The 13670-nt window shown below is 43.1% G+C and overlaps 1 protein-coding gene across 7 annotated transcripts in view; it reads left to right on the forward strand.

The window, feature by feature from the left end:
• atp1a3b (ATPase Na+/K+ transporting subunit alpha 3b) overlaps nt 1-13670 on the forward strand; it is a 44698-nt gene that overhangs the window by 17618 nt on the left and 13410 nt on the right. The window lies entirely within an intron of this gene.

A 13670-nucleotide genomic window follows, 5' to 3' on the forward strand; every position in this document is an offset into this window, starting at 1 on the left:
CACCCCCCCACCACCATTTTTCTCCATGCACCCCCCCCCCCCCCCCAACCGACACCCCTTCACCAGACCCCCGCATCATGGCCCCCCTCAAGCTCCATACAGTCTCATCCCCCGGCACCCTCGCTGACCCATGCGTCATAATGCGGTTACCGGGAATAAGCGCCTCACCAGCTTATTTCCCCTTTAATTTGTGACATAACAAGAGACGCGCTAATCGCCAGAAGTGAATACATTTACTACTCCCCAACCCCCACTACGCACACACAAAGTGAGGATTAAAAAATAAAGATAGGTCCTGTTAGGTTTGTCTGTGTAATTTGCTGAGAATAGCACCAGAGGCAAAAAAAAAAAAAAAAAAAAGAAATCAGCACCGGCGTATGTAAATGCAGATGCAAGCCATTGCGCAACGTGTGTGTGTGCGTGTATGTACCACTGCATCAATCCGGGATGCAGTGCAGTGGCGTGACGCTGCAAGCCAGAAGGGGACCGGCGTCATTGCAGTGACAGCAGGCAGCCGACGGGTCCCCCCTCCTTGCACGTTGCAGTGTCCCTGCAGAGGGAGGTGATGGGCTGCTGCGTCAAAAAGGGGGGTGCGAGGGTTTAAAAACGGCGCCACGGTGGGGGGGGGGGAATATTCTTAGGCAGAAGTAGAAATGTTGGGCATTGTGGAGGGTGGTATGAATTTTCACTCACTGGATGCTGCGGTTTTGTGTCAAACGGCGCAACGGTGGTGCGCCAGCTGTCCTTTTCCCAAGGCCGCTGGGGGCACATCGCATGCAACGTGCGTGCTGCGTCAAAGTGGGGGCGGGGCTTCTTCTGTGGAAATTCCCCATGCAGAACTGCAATAGGCCGGCGCTTGAGATGTGCGACGGTGCGTTCGCTTATCAAGCACGTATAAATAAATAAAAAGAAGGGTGCATTCTGTTTTATTATTATTGGCACCGGTGCATGCCGGGAGCACTTTTCACCTTCACATCCCCGACATGGATGCTGGAAGGTGGGCGGCGGGCTGGATGGCAAGAACGGAAGGACACAGGTGCAGGTGTAGCAAGGTGGATTTATACGAGAGGGGAGGGGGGGAGGGAGCGGCTGCCTGGATGTATATCCTGTTACAGGATAATGACCCTTGGGTCTCACATTACCGTGGCTCTTGTTTCCTGGTCGCCGAGTATTGCTGGGGCCGGATAATCTGGGAGAACAGATGGAATGGGGAAGGGGGTCAGGTGGAGGATCTCCATAGGGTGTGGTCTCTGCTTGAGATCGACATTGGGGATTAAAGTGATGAAGGTGGAAGTGGTGTTACTGCAGCTTTTGTCAGAAGGTCGTAATGGCTGCTGAAGAGTGCTGAACCCCCCACCTCGCCCCCATCGCCACCCACTGCTAATGAAGAGGGCAGGCGTGTATTAGTGGAAGTGGGTGCTCGTTTAAGAGACGGATGCGTGCGGCCTCTGCAGAGGCCCAGCCCTCGCTTTGGTGCAGAGTGCTGCACGTCCTTCCCCACTGCACCTGCCGCACTGGACCAAACCGATAATCCAGCGGTCCTCAATTAAAACTGAAGGGAAGAATTTATAGAATCTAAAATAAAGCATTCGCGAGTGTCTGAAAACGAGAACAAACACATACAGTAACTACTGCGATCGGCATAAATGAGTGGTCTACGCCACAGCCGATTTGTTAGATAACCTTGAGTTTACTTACTGAGTCACTATTTTCTAAGGCACACTGAACTACATCACTAAATACTCCACACACGAGAGCCATTGGTTGCAAATGAGGGTCGTCGGACCAAAAAATAGTCGTGGCACAACCACAAGTGAGTGAGTTCATGTCGTGCGCCGTGCAAGAGGTCAAGGCTTTATGAAGGAATTGACATAAACACACATTTGGAGTCCCTCCACAAAAGACGATTCTATACGGTTTTTGAAATGTTCGGTGTGAAACGATTCAAGGACCGTTCGATTTGTAAGTGGAACGATTCGCTTCGATATAGAACGATGCAATTACTTTTTTTGTCGTTTTTTTACACGCATTTGAATGAATTTGTCAGTACTTTAAATGTGTCAATTCCTTCTATGATATATCCCTCCAATAAAAGATGATTCGATACCTATCTCGAAACATTTCAAAGTGAAACTGTACGATTCGGATCAATTCTTTGCACTCGCACCTTTTAAATCAAAAACGGTTTTCCGGTTCAAAACGTTTTTTTATTGCACCTCTACAAATTTATATGCTAAATTGGCAAAGTCATAGTAACCCTTATATGTCGTCTTAAACGATAAAATATCGACCTCGCAATGATACATATTATTATTGATTTAGTATTACGCTTTGAAAATCTTCCGGGCGGGGCCAGAGCGACGGCAAAATCGTGAAGGCGGATATGACGTCATTATCGACTCGCTGGCTGTGAAGTGTGCTCTTTGTGTTTTTTCTTCTGATTCATTTAGTTTCTCCTTCAAAAAAACGGAGCGACCAATAATTACCAACAGTTCAGCATTGCCATCTTCAGAGTCTGAAGACGACCCCGTTGGGCTAGCGACATCTCACACACACACACACACAAACTGGGTCAAACGGCCAGTAGGCGAACCATTTCATTACATTTTTACCAAAGTAATCATTGTAATCTTACTATTTGTACTTGTACTCCTTCTTAAAAAAATTGAGGGTAACTTTTTTTGTGTCCCATACACTTTAAGTATTTTTTATTTAAAAACACTTCAAGGCCATGAATATCAAAACATTTCTGTGGTATCCTCTATTGCTAAACTAACTCATCCCTCCCACCTGAGCCATTGGTTGCAAATAAGAGTAAAATTTAGTACATTGGTACCTCGACTGTGCTTACGAATTACCCAATTTATGAGTTTTTTGAGGTTACAAACCGACACTCGGACAAAAATTGAAATACGATGACAACGAACTCAATTCTCCTGACAAACAGGAAGTAGAAAAAGTGGTGTCAAGCTGTATATGGCCACTCCCAGTTGAAGATTTGTTTTTAAACTAAACAGAAAACTGAAAAAATATTTTCAATTTTCATTGTGTAAACAGTGTATATTTAAAATAAACCACCTAGTTTTGCCTAAAGAAAGTTTGCAGAACACGTAATCCAAAACGCCATAAAAGAGCGAACAAATATTGTCGCTCTGTTAACACCCCTTTAAGCGTCGGATATTGGAACACAACAGTGCAGCAATACATGAAGACAGACTATATAATAGTACTCACAGAAATGTATTATTTATTCATTGTGAAAAGAGACAAGTATTACTGCAACGTACAGAATCACTTAGTTGTGAAACTCTTCTTCGTTTGTGTCTGTATGTAAGCCCCCTAGTGGCTAAGGTGTGCACATCAGAAGGATCACAATGTGGAACTGGAGTGGATTCATGGCATTTCAGTTCATTTCAATGGGGAAAGACGATTTAAGAAACAAGTGTTTTTTAGTTACAAGCGTGGTCGTGGAGCAAAATTAATTTGTAAGTCAGGGCACCACTGTACTCACTTGATTTTCCTAGCGGTTACATTCGCAAAAGCATGCTAGGTTCATTGAAGATTAAATTGTCTAAATCGGCATGAATGTGAGTGTGAATAATTGTCCCTGAGATTGGCTGGCGACCAGTCCAAGGTGTAGTCCGCCGCTTGACCAAAGGCAGCTGGGATAGGCTCCAGATCATCGCAACTGAGGATGAGCGCTGTGGAAACTGAATGGATGGATAAACTTTCTGACTAGGGCTGTCACTATCGAATCCCTAAGTGCTAATAGACTGTGAAAAGGTCATGGCCGTTTGATGGAGACTGCAAATGTGTGGATGGCGTACACGATGGCGGCGAAGAATGTTTTTTCGTTTCATTTTTTGTGGTTGATTTATTTGACTTGGACGACGTTTATTTTTTTTCTTTTATTTTATTTTTCTCCCAGCCCAAAATCTGACCTATATTATCAACTCAACAGCTATTGTTTGTTATTTCAAACCATTGGATTGACTGTAGATTGTCACTTGACCAGACAAAGTCTGCATGGGGTTAATATAAAGCTACTGTTAATCCACACGGGTTTGAATTACAAACATTTGACAAAGTAATCTGATAATCCAAGAATAGGTCCGTTTAGGAAGTCCTCGAGGTCCGGATCCAGACCTGAGTCCACCTATTGAGGACCTTTGAAAGAGGAGAACGGTCACAGTTTGCCCTTGTGGCCTGGCGGTCAGTTAAAGTCAAGCCCCCCCCAATGTCTCCCTCCTTTTGAGGGTCTCTGATCAATAAGTATCACCAGGGCATTGTCCTCTGCTGAAGGACGGTCAGCAAAAACAAAGGCTACAGTTAGCATCCCTGCTAGCAGCGCTCTGATAGCTTATGTAATGCTAATCAAACGCAAAGGTCAGCGCTGCATTGTTTCTCTTTGTAAAGCTTAGATTTAGCTTGAGAACGTGTTAGCGGGCTTCCGTTGCCTGACAGCAAGGACGCGACTGAATGGAGGTGTTGTCCTGGAGATGTTTGCATGCTACTTGTTCGAATGTGTTTGAACACAAGGTGTGACACCACGCCACCCGCAGCAACTAAGGCTTAGACAGGGAAGCCGTTTGAGCGTCTATTCGATGTCCTTGATATCCATCTTAAGGTCCATGTACTAGTTTGAACTTTGTCCTCACAAGGAAGACAATTCAGCTCACTTGAAGAAAGAAGTCTTACTATCCACTATTGCCTACCACGACAGGCATAACTTGCGTTGGAGGACAACTATGTTACTAAATCTGCTAGATGGCATTTTGGTACTACTAATTAGTGTAGGTTTGGACAATTTACCAATCCTAGAAAAGTACAACGATACCTCGCTGTCAAAAATACAATGATACCACATTCAGCAGATAGTGAACTGTTATACGAAAAAGAGGTAATTCATATCTTCGATGTTGTAAGCGTCAAGGGACCAAAAAAGGAAGTTACTTCACCCATTCAAATTGTTTTTAATTAATCAGCCGATTAATCGATGATCTGAATTTGACTCTAACAAAAATCGCAATCGGTCGGGCCCTAAATTTTTTTGACATGTATAGTAATATTTTAGGTAATATCCTCCACTGTCCAATATGGTTTTGAATGAATACAAATACAAACATTTTGAAGGTCCACCTTTTGTCATCTTTGATGCCACTGCTTTTACCGTTGGGTTTTCAGCAGCCTGTCAGTTGATCGGTAACACATTCGTATCTGCACATTTTGTGGGCGTGGGTGTCGCCAAGGAGTCCTTCGGTGGCCTCGCCATGGCAATATGACACGTTCCATTCCTTTCATCCCCAGATCCAACAAACTCAGATTTGCAATGCTAATCTTCACACACTCACACACGCAAAGGTATGACAAGTACACGTTTCACATTTTCTTTTTCCTCTGGGCCCTCATTTGCACTGATTTAGCTAACTCCAAAAAGAAAAGCACCAATTTGTAGTTCAACAAAAAGGTTATGCGTTAAGATCTAATCAAACGTTTACGCGCGACCCTTCAAAATTACTTTTAAGATTTGTTACACAGTGGTTAGCTTCTCTTCTACTAGGAAGTGTTACCATGGTGGAAACAGTTTAACCCCGGAGCTAGTCGTAACGTACTAGCTAGCTACGAAGTTTTGAAATGAAAACAACTTCAAAGTCAACCATCCGTCCAAATCCTAATTACGTGTTTGTTAGTGATACGCAACCCTATCGAAATGCGTGATTGTTTAGCACCGTAAGAGATTTAACCCAGTGGGCTAATCCATCGTATTGCTAATCCCATCCGCTAACCGCGCACCCCTTCGAGCCCCGCTACTACGTCCCAGAGGGAACACTGTCCTGCCGCAAGGGACAGCAGATGGCCCAATAACCTTGCCAGGTCACACATCTCTGGATGCACGCAATGACATCTACACCACACGCACACGCTAACAGGATCACCGGATGGAGAAATTATCTAACTAATCGCTTAGTCCGTGTACTGTATTTGTTTTAAAAGTGTGGTTCACCAGACACTCATTTTGTGTTATGCAAAAAGCAAAACCGTGAAAGTAAGTTTTAATAGTCAGGTGTCAAAAATCAAAGGTAAAACTAAGAGAATACCCCACCTCAATTCAGCATTCAAGAATGCAGACAATGAGTTTGTAGATTAATTGAGGTAACATGGGAATACACGACATGGCTGAAACCAGCGCCAGTCCACTGTTTAGAGCCAAAGTCACATCAACTCTGGGAAGTTGTTATTGACCATCCACATCCCCTGAGCAGTATTCAGTATTATGAGACTGGAATCAAAATAGATGTCCCGAAGTTTCGCAGGGGTTATCGCATCCCATTCAAAATAAAGAGGTATGAGTTGAAGTGGGAAACAAAATGGCGCAATTGCGATACTAAAAAGTGAATCTGAATTGTACAATTTCAATTGTAATGTATTAGGGTGGGACTGAAGCCCAATAAACTTGACACTGAATGTAAAATTAGGAAATGTATTTCAATCTCTCTGGAAAAGTATTTGATCCTCGCTAACTGTATGTATTTTCGCTTTCAGTTTTTTCAAAGCAAGTCCGGTTCTCAAAATTCAGATGCAAATTAGAAAAAATCTTCTGCCAATCCGCATCTTTATTTTTGAACACGTGACATAGGAGCTCTCCGGAAAGTCGAATCTCCTCAGCAACCATTCCGTTTTTTTTTTTTCTCCTGTCTTCTCAACCTAATGCCATCCCCGCATTGAACTCAATGCCCTAGACAACAAGTGAATATCCTAAATCAAGCTTCAGCTCCAATGTAAACAATAATTTTTAATTAAATCAATCAAGAAATTATCATATGCCTTGCCGCCGTTGTGATTAAAAAGAAAAATGAGAGTTGCGAGCCTGTCACGTGGTCGGTGCACAAGTGGTGATTTTTTTTCTTTTTATTCAAGGGGGAAGTAAAACAAACTGCACATTAAATGCGAGAAATGGCAGTCACTCTTCTATCTGTCCACAACTACTTCCTCAGGGAAGTTGTAGTGAAGCAGCATTCTGGCCACTGTACACAGTACGCCGCAAAGTTAAAAGTGAAAAGAAAGCGAAACCCGGCCCATATTTGCCACCCCACATCCGTACACCACAGATTTAAAAGTTCTGTCTTTGTCTCTCTCTCTCTCTCACTTCCAGTGTATCTCTCTCTCTTTCTGCCGCACTGCGTTCCGCCACCACATACACGCTATCGCCCGCCCACATCCGCTCATGTCGCACACACGTTGCATACGAGGAGGGAATGCAGTGTCCACTTACACATGCATCAATTATTACTTGTCCCGCATCCCATCAGGGGACCCTTGTAGCCACAGCGTCGGTCACCACGGCGACGCTCACAAAATGTCAACCTGCTCAAACAGAGCAACAGCCAGACCCGCAGCACTGATTTAATGACTTGCTGGCATTTCAAGACCGTTTTTTTTTTTCAAGTCCAAAAGTGACGCAGCGGAGGATATTTAGCTTCAGGTACTCAGAGGGGCGCATGGGAGTGCAGCACCCGATGATGTCAGAGCTGTGTGTCGCTCTGTTCGTCTGTTTTCGCTGCAGGAGCGGCTGTAATTCCAGACACGGGTCTCTGTTTCCTCTTTGGAGCCACACGAGGGCTCATTACATTACAGAGAGACGTGCACAGCAGCTGGACACACACACACAAACACACGCTTTGATGTTTGAAAAATACAGTGGTACCTTGACTTACAAGTGCCCCAACTTGCAAGTTTCTCGAGTTGCAACCGGCGCATGGTCAAGATGGAGACAACATACAATGCCCTTGACACTAGGGCTGCTCGATTATGGAAAAAAAAAAAAAAATAATCACGATTATTTTGGTAATCATTTAAATCACGATTATTCAGATGATCATTTATTTTTGGGTACAAAACAAGAAAACAAAATTGAGCAAATTAGTTAGAAAATAAAAAAAGGTGCAAATGTATAAATTCAAGTATGATTTTTTTCTGTAAACAGTGTGTTGGGTATAGATGCATATTAATGATCGTTATTGTAATTGAATTTTGATTCATTGCACTGTACTTGACACTGCCTTTAAAAAGCACCTTTTAACCCGTTTTTCCATGTTGCTGATCTGTAAATTAGCACTGACCCAGATTGGGCTAAATCGGTTGAAATCAGACTGGCAATTTCTCTGCCTTCAGTGATGCTTGACGACTCAGCGCCAGTATCTTAAGTGACTAGGGCTGAAAGATTTTGAAAACTAATTTAATTTAGATTTTTATTCCTCCATATTGCGATTATGATTTCATATGCGATTAGTTTTTTTTCAAGGTCCTCTTCCAATATATATATATTTTTATTTACCGTCACAAGCAATCTGAATCTGTATTACCTTAAATTTTAAATAGGAGTAGGAGTGACCTATGAAATGTTTGTTGGTCAGCAGCAATTGCTTTCAACACATCGGGGGGTGAGAAGCGAGTGTCTAATGTTAATGTCACACCCCCGTTGTCTGTAATACGTCTCTGACACAACCAGATAGTGGCTGGGTCTTTATCTCTTTTACCGCAACATGGGCGGCAAAACTACCTTTGACAGGCATTGTGAAAGGGGCCAATTGCTGAACTGTAACAAAAGTGTGCCAACGGCTGTGTGTAAGGCAGGGGCGGAGCCATGGGTGGGCCTGGGTGTGCACAGGCCCACCCAGATTGGCAGACTGCCCACCCAGTAAGATTCATGATTTTTTTTTTATCATTATTTTTAATTATTATTAAATGATCTTTTAATTTGCGTTTTGTTGTTTTTTTTTTTTAACTTTTATTGAATATTTAGAATGGCATAATTGTGGTTGTCTTAGGAAGATCTGAACTTCATATTCAGTTTGTCATTTTATTTGAATATACGAGAGAAATATTTAGGCCCGCCCAGATTTTTCCAGGCCCACCCATGAGCCACGTTCTGGCTCCGCCTCCGGTGCTAGTGTATTCCCATGTGCCGGTTTAACAGCCGACATTCACTTCTCCCAATTTTTAAAGAACCTTGGGTAGTGTTAGGGAGGGTAATTCCTGATGGGCACTTAGTTACATTAATACTAACTCTAATTATAAATTCATGGACCTGAGCTATGGCAAAGCAAAGCATGCGGAGTCTCCGTCACAGAATGAAATGGGTGCAGTCATTGTATTGGGTGATCATCGCCAACGGCCTCTTAAAAATGCCGACTTTTCGGCAATGTCACCCTGTGCGCGGATCTCCGATCAAAACAAAATGGAAGGAGTGACGCGACCGGCGTAGCTGTGGTTATGAACACATGTAGCAAAACGTGTTTTCACTCGTGTTTTCGCTGCTTTAGCTACGCAGTGTTGATTGAGCACGATTTAGAATCTTGAGTCACATGATATTAGGCTTAGCATTTACCACCGTTTCGTGTTAGAATTTGGTTTTGGGCTTAAAGGTTATGACTACCTGTTAGGGATTAGAGTTGCCGTGTACACTTAGTTGGTCAGTCAGTTTACCGTCGGGAGCTCATGCGTTTTGTGCCGCCACTAATATTTATCGCAGTATGCGTAGTTGATGTGAAGTGTCTGTTTCGAGCGTTTGTCATCGAGCTGGTTGTGTTTTGCGGGGCAGAGAGTCTGGTATGCTTCTCCCTGCGGCCATCAATGCTTGAGTCGCAGGCACGCACACGTGATCACAAGAATCTACAGTCACTCGCACATTCTCGACACACTATGAAAACAATATCTTACACTCGCAAATACACGCATACAGCGAAGGGTGACTCGTCGGGGAAAAAAACAACTCGTTTTCGTAGATAGATACCTTGTTATCTGACGGCCACAGATACGCACTCGGATGCGCGCGCGCACACACACACACCTTAAGTGAGGTTGTGCAATTTATTTGGAGCGGGGTCAGCGCAGGTCAGAGGCTGACACAGAGCTAGTGGACAAAGATTGTGGTCAATATCTAATTAGGAGCTGTGGGGATGGGAGGGGGGTGGTGGGGGGGCCTGGATAACAAAGCACCCACCCCCAATGCCACCTGCTTTTGTTTCACTCTTTATCTGGCCCGGCTTCTCGCCTCCCACTCGTGTCTCCTGTTGCATGTGTGCGCTCCTGTCTGTCACCAGCCTGCCTCACATTCCACTCACTTCTACAAGAGCTGCTGTGCCACACGTCTGACTGTAGACGCAACTCGAGCAACCATATTAGGCAGCAGAACCTGCAACACAATCCGTTGCAAGTTGTCGTGTGCATTAGGTGGGTCCTCAAAACCATTTTACCATTTTAAAATCTTTATTAACCGAGCGGGCAAGATTTCAAAATGTCAAAATGTCACTATCCTTTACCGTCTGTAAAATGTTCAAAGAGAATAAAAATCCTTGGTTATAATTATAACCACACTTTGGGGGTTTCAAATAAACTACACGATCAGGATTTGGGAGCAGATCAGCGAGTTTAATAAAAAAAAAAAAAAACGATAACTGATCACTCATTCCGATCAGAAGATGGCCCAATCTGTTCAATCTATTTAAACATCTCGTTTATTTTCTGTACAGTGTCAGTCAGTTGTTTGGGACTGGCCAGGCCCACGAACAGCTCAAACTTGCGCACGGCCATTGAAATGCATTGTGAAAAAAAAAAAAAAATTAATTAAACCTTTAAAGTTCACCCAATCACACTGATAAACATTCAAATATTCACAGAGCATCCCTGGAGTAAACGGGATTGTGTTTGCAGTAATGTCTTATCTTGCGGATCCAACGACATCATTGATCGATCAGCAAATTGACATTATAACCAATCGTGATCTGCCGATCTGATCTGTGTAAAGTCTAGTTACAAATTGTGGTTTGCACGGTTAGGGTGAGAGCTGTAACTATTGAATTTTTTTTCCAGAGTATTATCCCATCTGATTAATTGAGTAGTCTGATTAAAAAAATAAAGTAATAAATAATTAAAATCGTTGTTAAACAAAAACACCCAACACTTCAATAACACTCGTATGTGAGATTGAGGTCTTATTTTTGTCCGCCATCCTCACATTCTACTGTCAGTATCTGTGACTTTAAGTGGGTGTGGCGCTTTAAAAGGCGGGGCCTGGCCTGGTGAGTGACATGGGGGTCTGCAAGTGAGAGTGGAGTTGTTGTAAGCTTAGTTTAGCAGCTGTGAGTTGAGTAGCTAACCGTTAGCTTGTGTGTTTGTTGAGCGACTGGGCATCAGTTGGAGAAGCTCGCGTAGGAATGCGCTTATTTCGTCTTTCTTTTGTCCAGTTAAGCGATTGAAAGTGCGCCAGGGGCATTACAAGACGTTCTTCCAACTAGCAGCGGTAGGCTATATTAAATTAGCTTACATTAATAACATAGTGCTGGCGATTGGAGACAGGCTGTTATATTATGCCAGTTCTGATTTGCAGTAAACACATTCCACTTTCTCACTCTTTATTTGTTATTTTTTTTCAAATGTGAAATGAAGTTTGGACATTCTCTTGTCTTTTACGGACAGTGTCTTCCTGAATCGCTGCCGTTGCGCCCGTTTACTTCTACACGGAGTGGTGCTTGCTTCCGCAGTGACTAGCTATCCGTTTGGGGGGGAAAAAACAAAAAAAAAAAAGATTTGAGGGATTTTGCTTTCATTATTGTCATTTTCATTCACATCTTTTTGATAAGTTGGTATGAGCAGTAAATCGCATTTCCAGTTTATGGGTTTGTTTTCATGAGGGGAAAAAAAGCAAAAGCAAAACACACTTGTGGAAAAAGTTTTTGTTTGTTAGTGTTAGTTCGCAAAGCGATCATGTGTATCGTATCCATTTAACCTTTAGTCAACCTGTAAGGTTTCAGCTAGCAGTTGAACCTTGTTTTACGGCTGAATAAAAGGCAAAAATGCCTTTCATTCACTTTTTTGATCAAGCGATAAAAGTTGCTGTCACAATCTCACGGGAACTTTTCCACTGCATCTTTCTACTCTCCTACCTCACAAGGCCTGTCTGGTCTTGCTTCAGCCGGAGGTTTCTTCACCTGCACTACAGTACGGTAACAGGTCTCAGGTTTTATGTGTGTGCGTGTAGGTGTGTGTGTGTGTGCATACGTCAAACCGCTCCCTCTTCACTCACACTCTACAACAAAGGGTTCGCATGTTTGGGTCGACCGAGAGTTGCCATCAATCTTTTTTTTTTTTTTTACTTCAAATGTCGACTAAACCAGAAAGTCAGGTCCTATATGTATAGGCTACATTTTTACTCGAGCGACCTCACACATTTCAGCCGAGAGGCACAAAGCAAAGCGCTAATATTTGCTCGGCAGGTGTGTGTGTTTTGGGCTACTTATTTGTGGTTAGCTAATTTGCATCGTAGTTCACAGCAAGTTTTAGGTGTGCCTTTTTGGCAAGCATTCCAAAGTGCTCCAAACTCTATCCCTTCCATGACGCTAGTCCAGCTCCGATTTGGTCCATTTACAGAATTGAAAATCAGCCTTTGGTGAATCATTTGTGCAAATTGGTCAGAAAGGAGATGTACCTGTATTTTCTTTTTTTTTTTTTTTCCTCCACAATTTAAAGTAGTTCTTAGATTTGTTGATTATAAAAGTCTATTAACAATTTCAGTCAAATTACACAACGGATTAAAAAAAAAAAAGCACACTTCATGTCCACTAGGCGGCGTGTGAGGATGCAACTCTATCTCGTTCGCTTACCACGCTGACCGGGGCGGACGTACGGCATGTGACGACGCATGCCCCAACTCGGTATTGCCAACTTAGTGACTGTCGCTATATTTAATAAGCCAGCCGTGAAACGGAAAGTCACAATACTCCCCGTCAGGAACCTGTGTCGCCTTTGAAATGGCAGGACACCCCCCCATCCAAATCACATATTTTGAGCCTTCAATCCGGATACAGCCAATTCAAAGTAACAGTAAATATAAGAAGACATGAGGCTGGAAGTCTTTTAGCAAGCCCCTCAAACGTGCGTCTACTTTTTCCAGTGACGGTTGTCTGACTGCACCCAGAAAATTCTTCAAAAAATAGTTAAACATTTAATATACGTTTTTCCAAGAGGAATTTGAGTGGTTTGGAGGACAAATCCCAGAAGAAATTAAAGAAAAGCCAACCAAAATCTTTTAAATATTGAAAAAAAAAAATAAGAAAAAAAATCTGAATATGCAAATCAACGGATGCCGAACCGCGATTATGCGTCGGTGAGGCTTGAGCAGCGTAAAGTGCACTTGTGATGTCTCTGGTTTGTCGTGCGATGTAACGTTTTGTGCGGTCCACTAATTTATGCTGATTACACATCCTTGTGTGTCCCTTCCAGTGTGTCCAGCCTGAACGGTTTGATCAAGAGTGATCAAACACAAAACACCGCAGGCTGACGCTTTCATGTACCAGGGCGCTTCGTCTGCGATGATAATACTGTCTGATTAATGTGACCGCCTTTCTCACAGTCTAATAGACATTTATCGTGTGAAGTGGGACACAAAAACATTTTTAACATATGAACAGATTTTAAAAAAACATGACAAACCCTCACACGATGGAAGGGGGGGGGGGGAATCATCACATGGGTTCTTAATGCTCTTAAGGTGTGAGTGAGAGGCACTTCCAGATGATCACAGCACACCACACACATCTTGACCGACAATCACGAGTCACCCTTTTTATTTGTTTTCAGGAAATGACACTTTGATTTTGTAAAATGACAAT

Source organism: Filicampus tigris, chromosome 8, assembly GCF_054856515.1.
Source record: "Filicampus tigris isolate MCC_2025a chromosome 8, RoL_Ftig_1.0, whole genome shotgun sequence".
Classification (NCBI taxonomy): Eukaryota; Metazoa; Chordata; class Actinopteri; order Syngnathiformes; family Syngnathidae; genus Filicampus; species Filicampus tigris.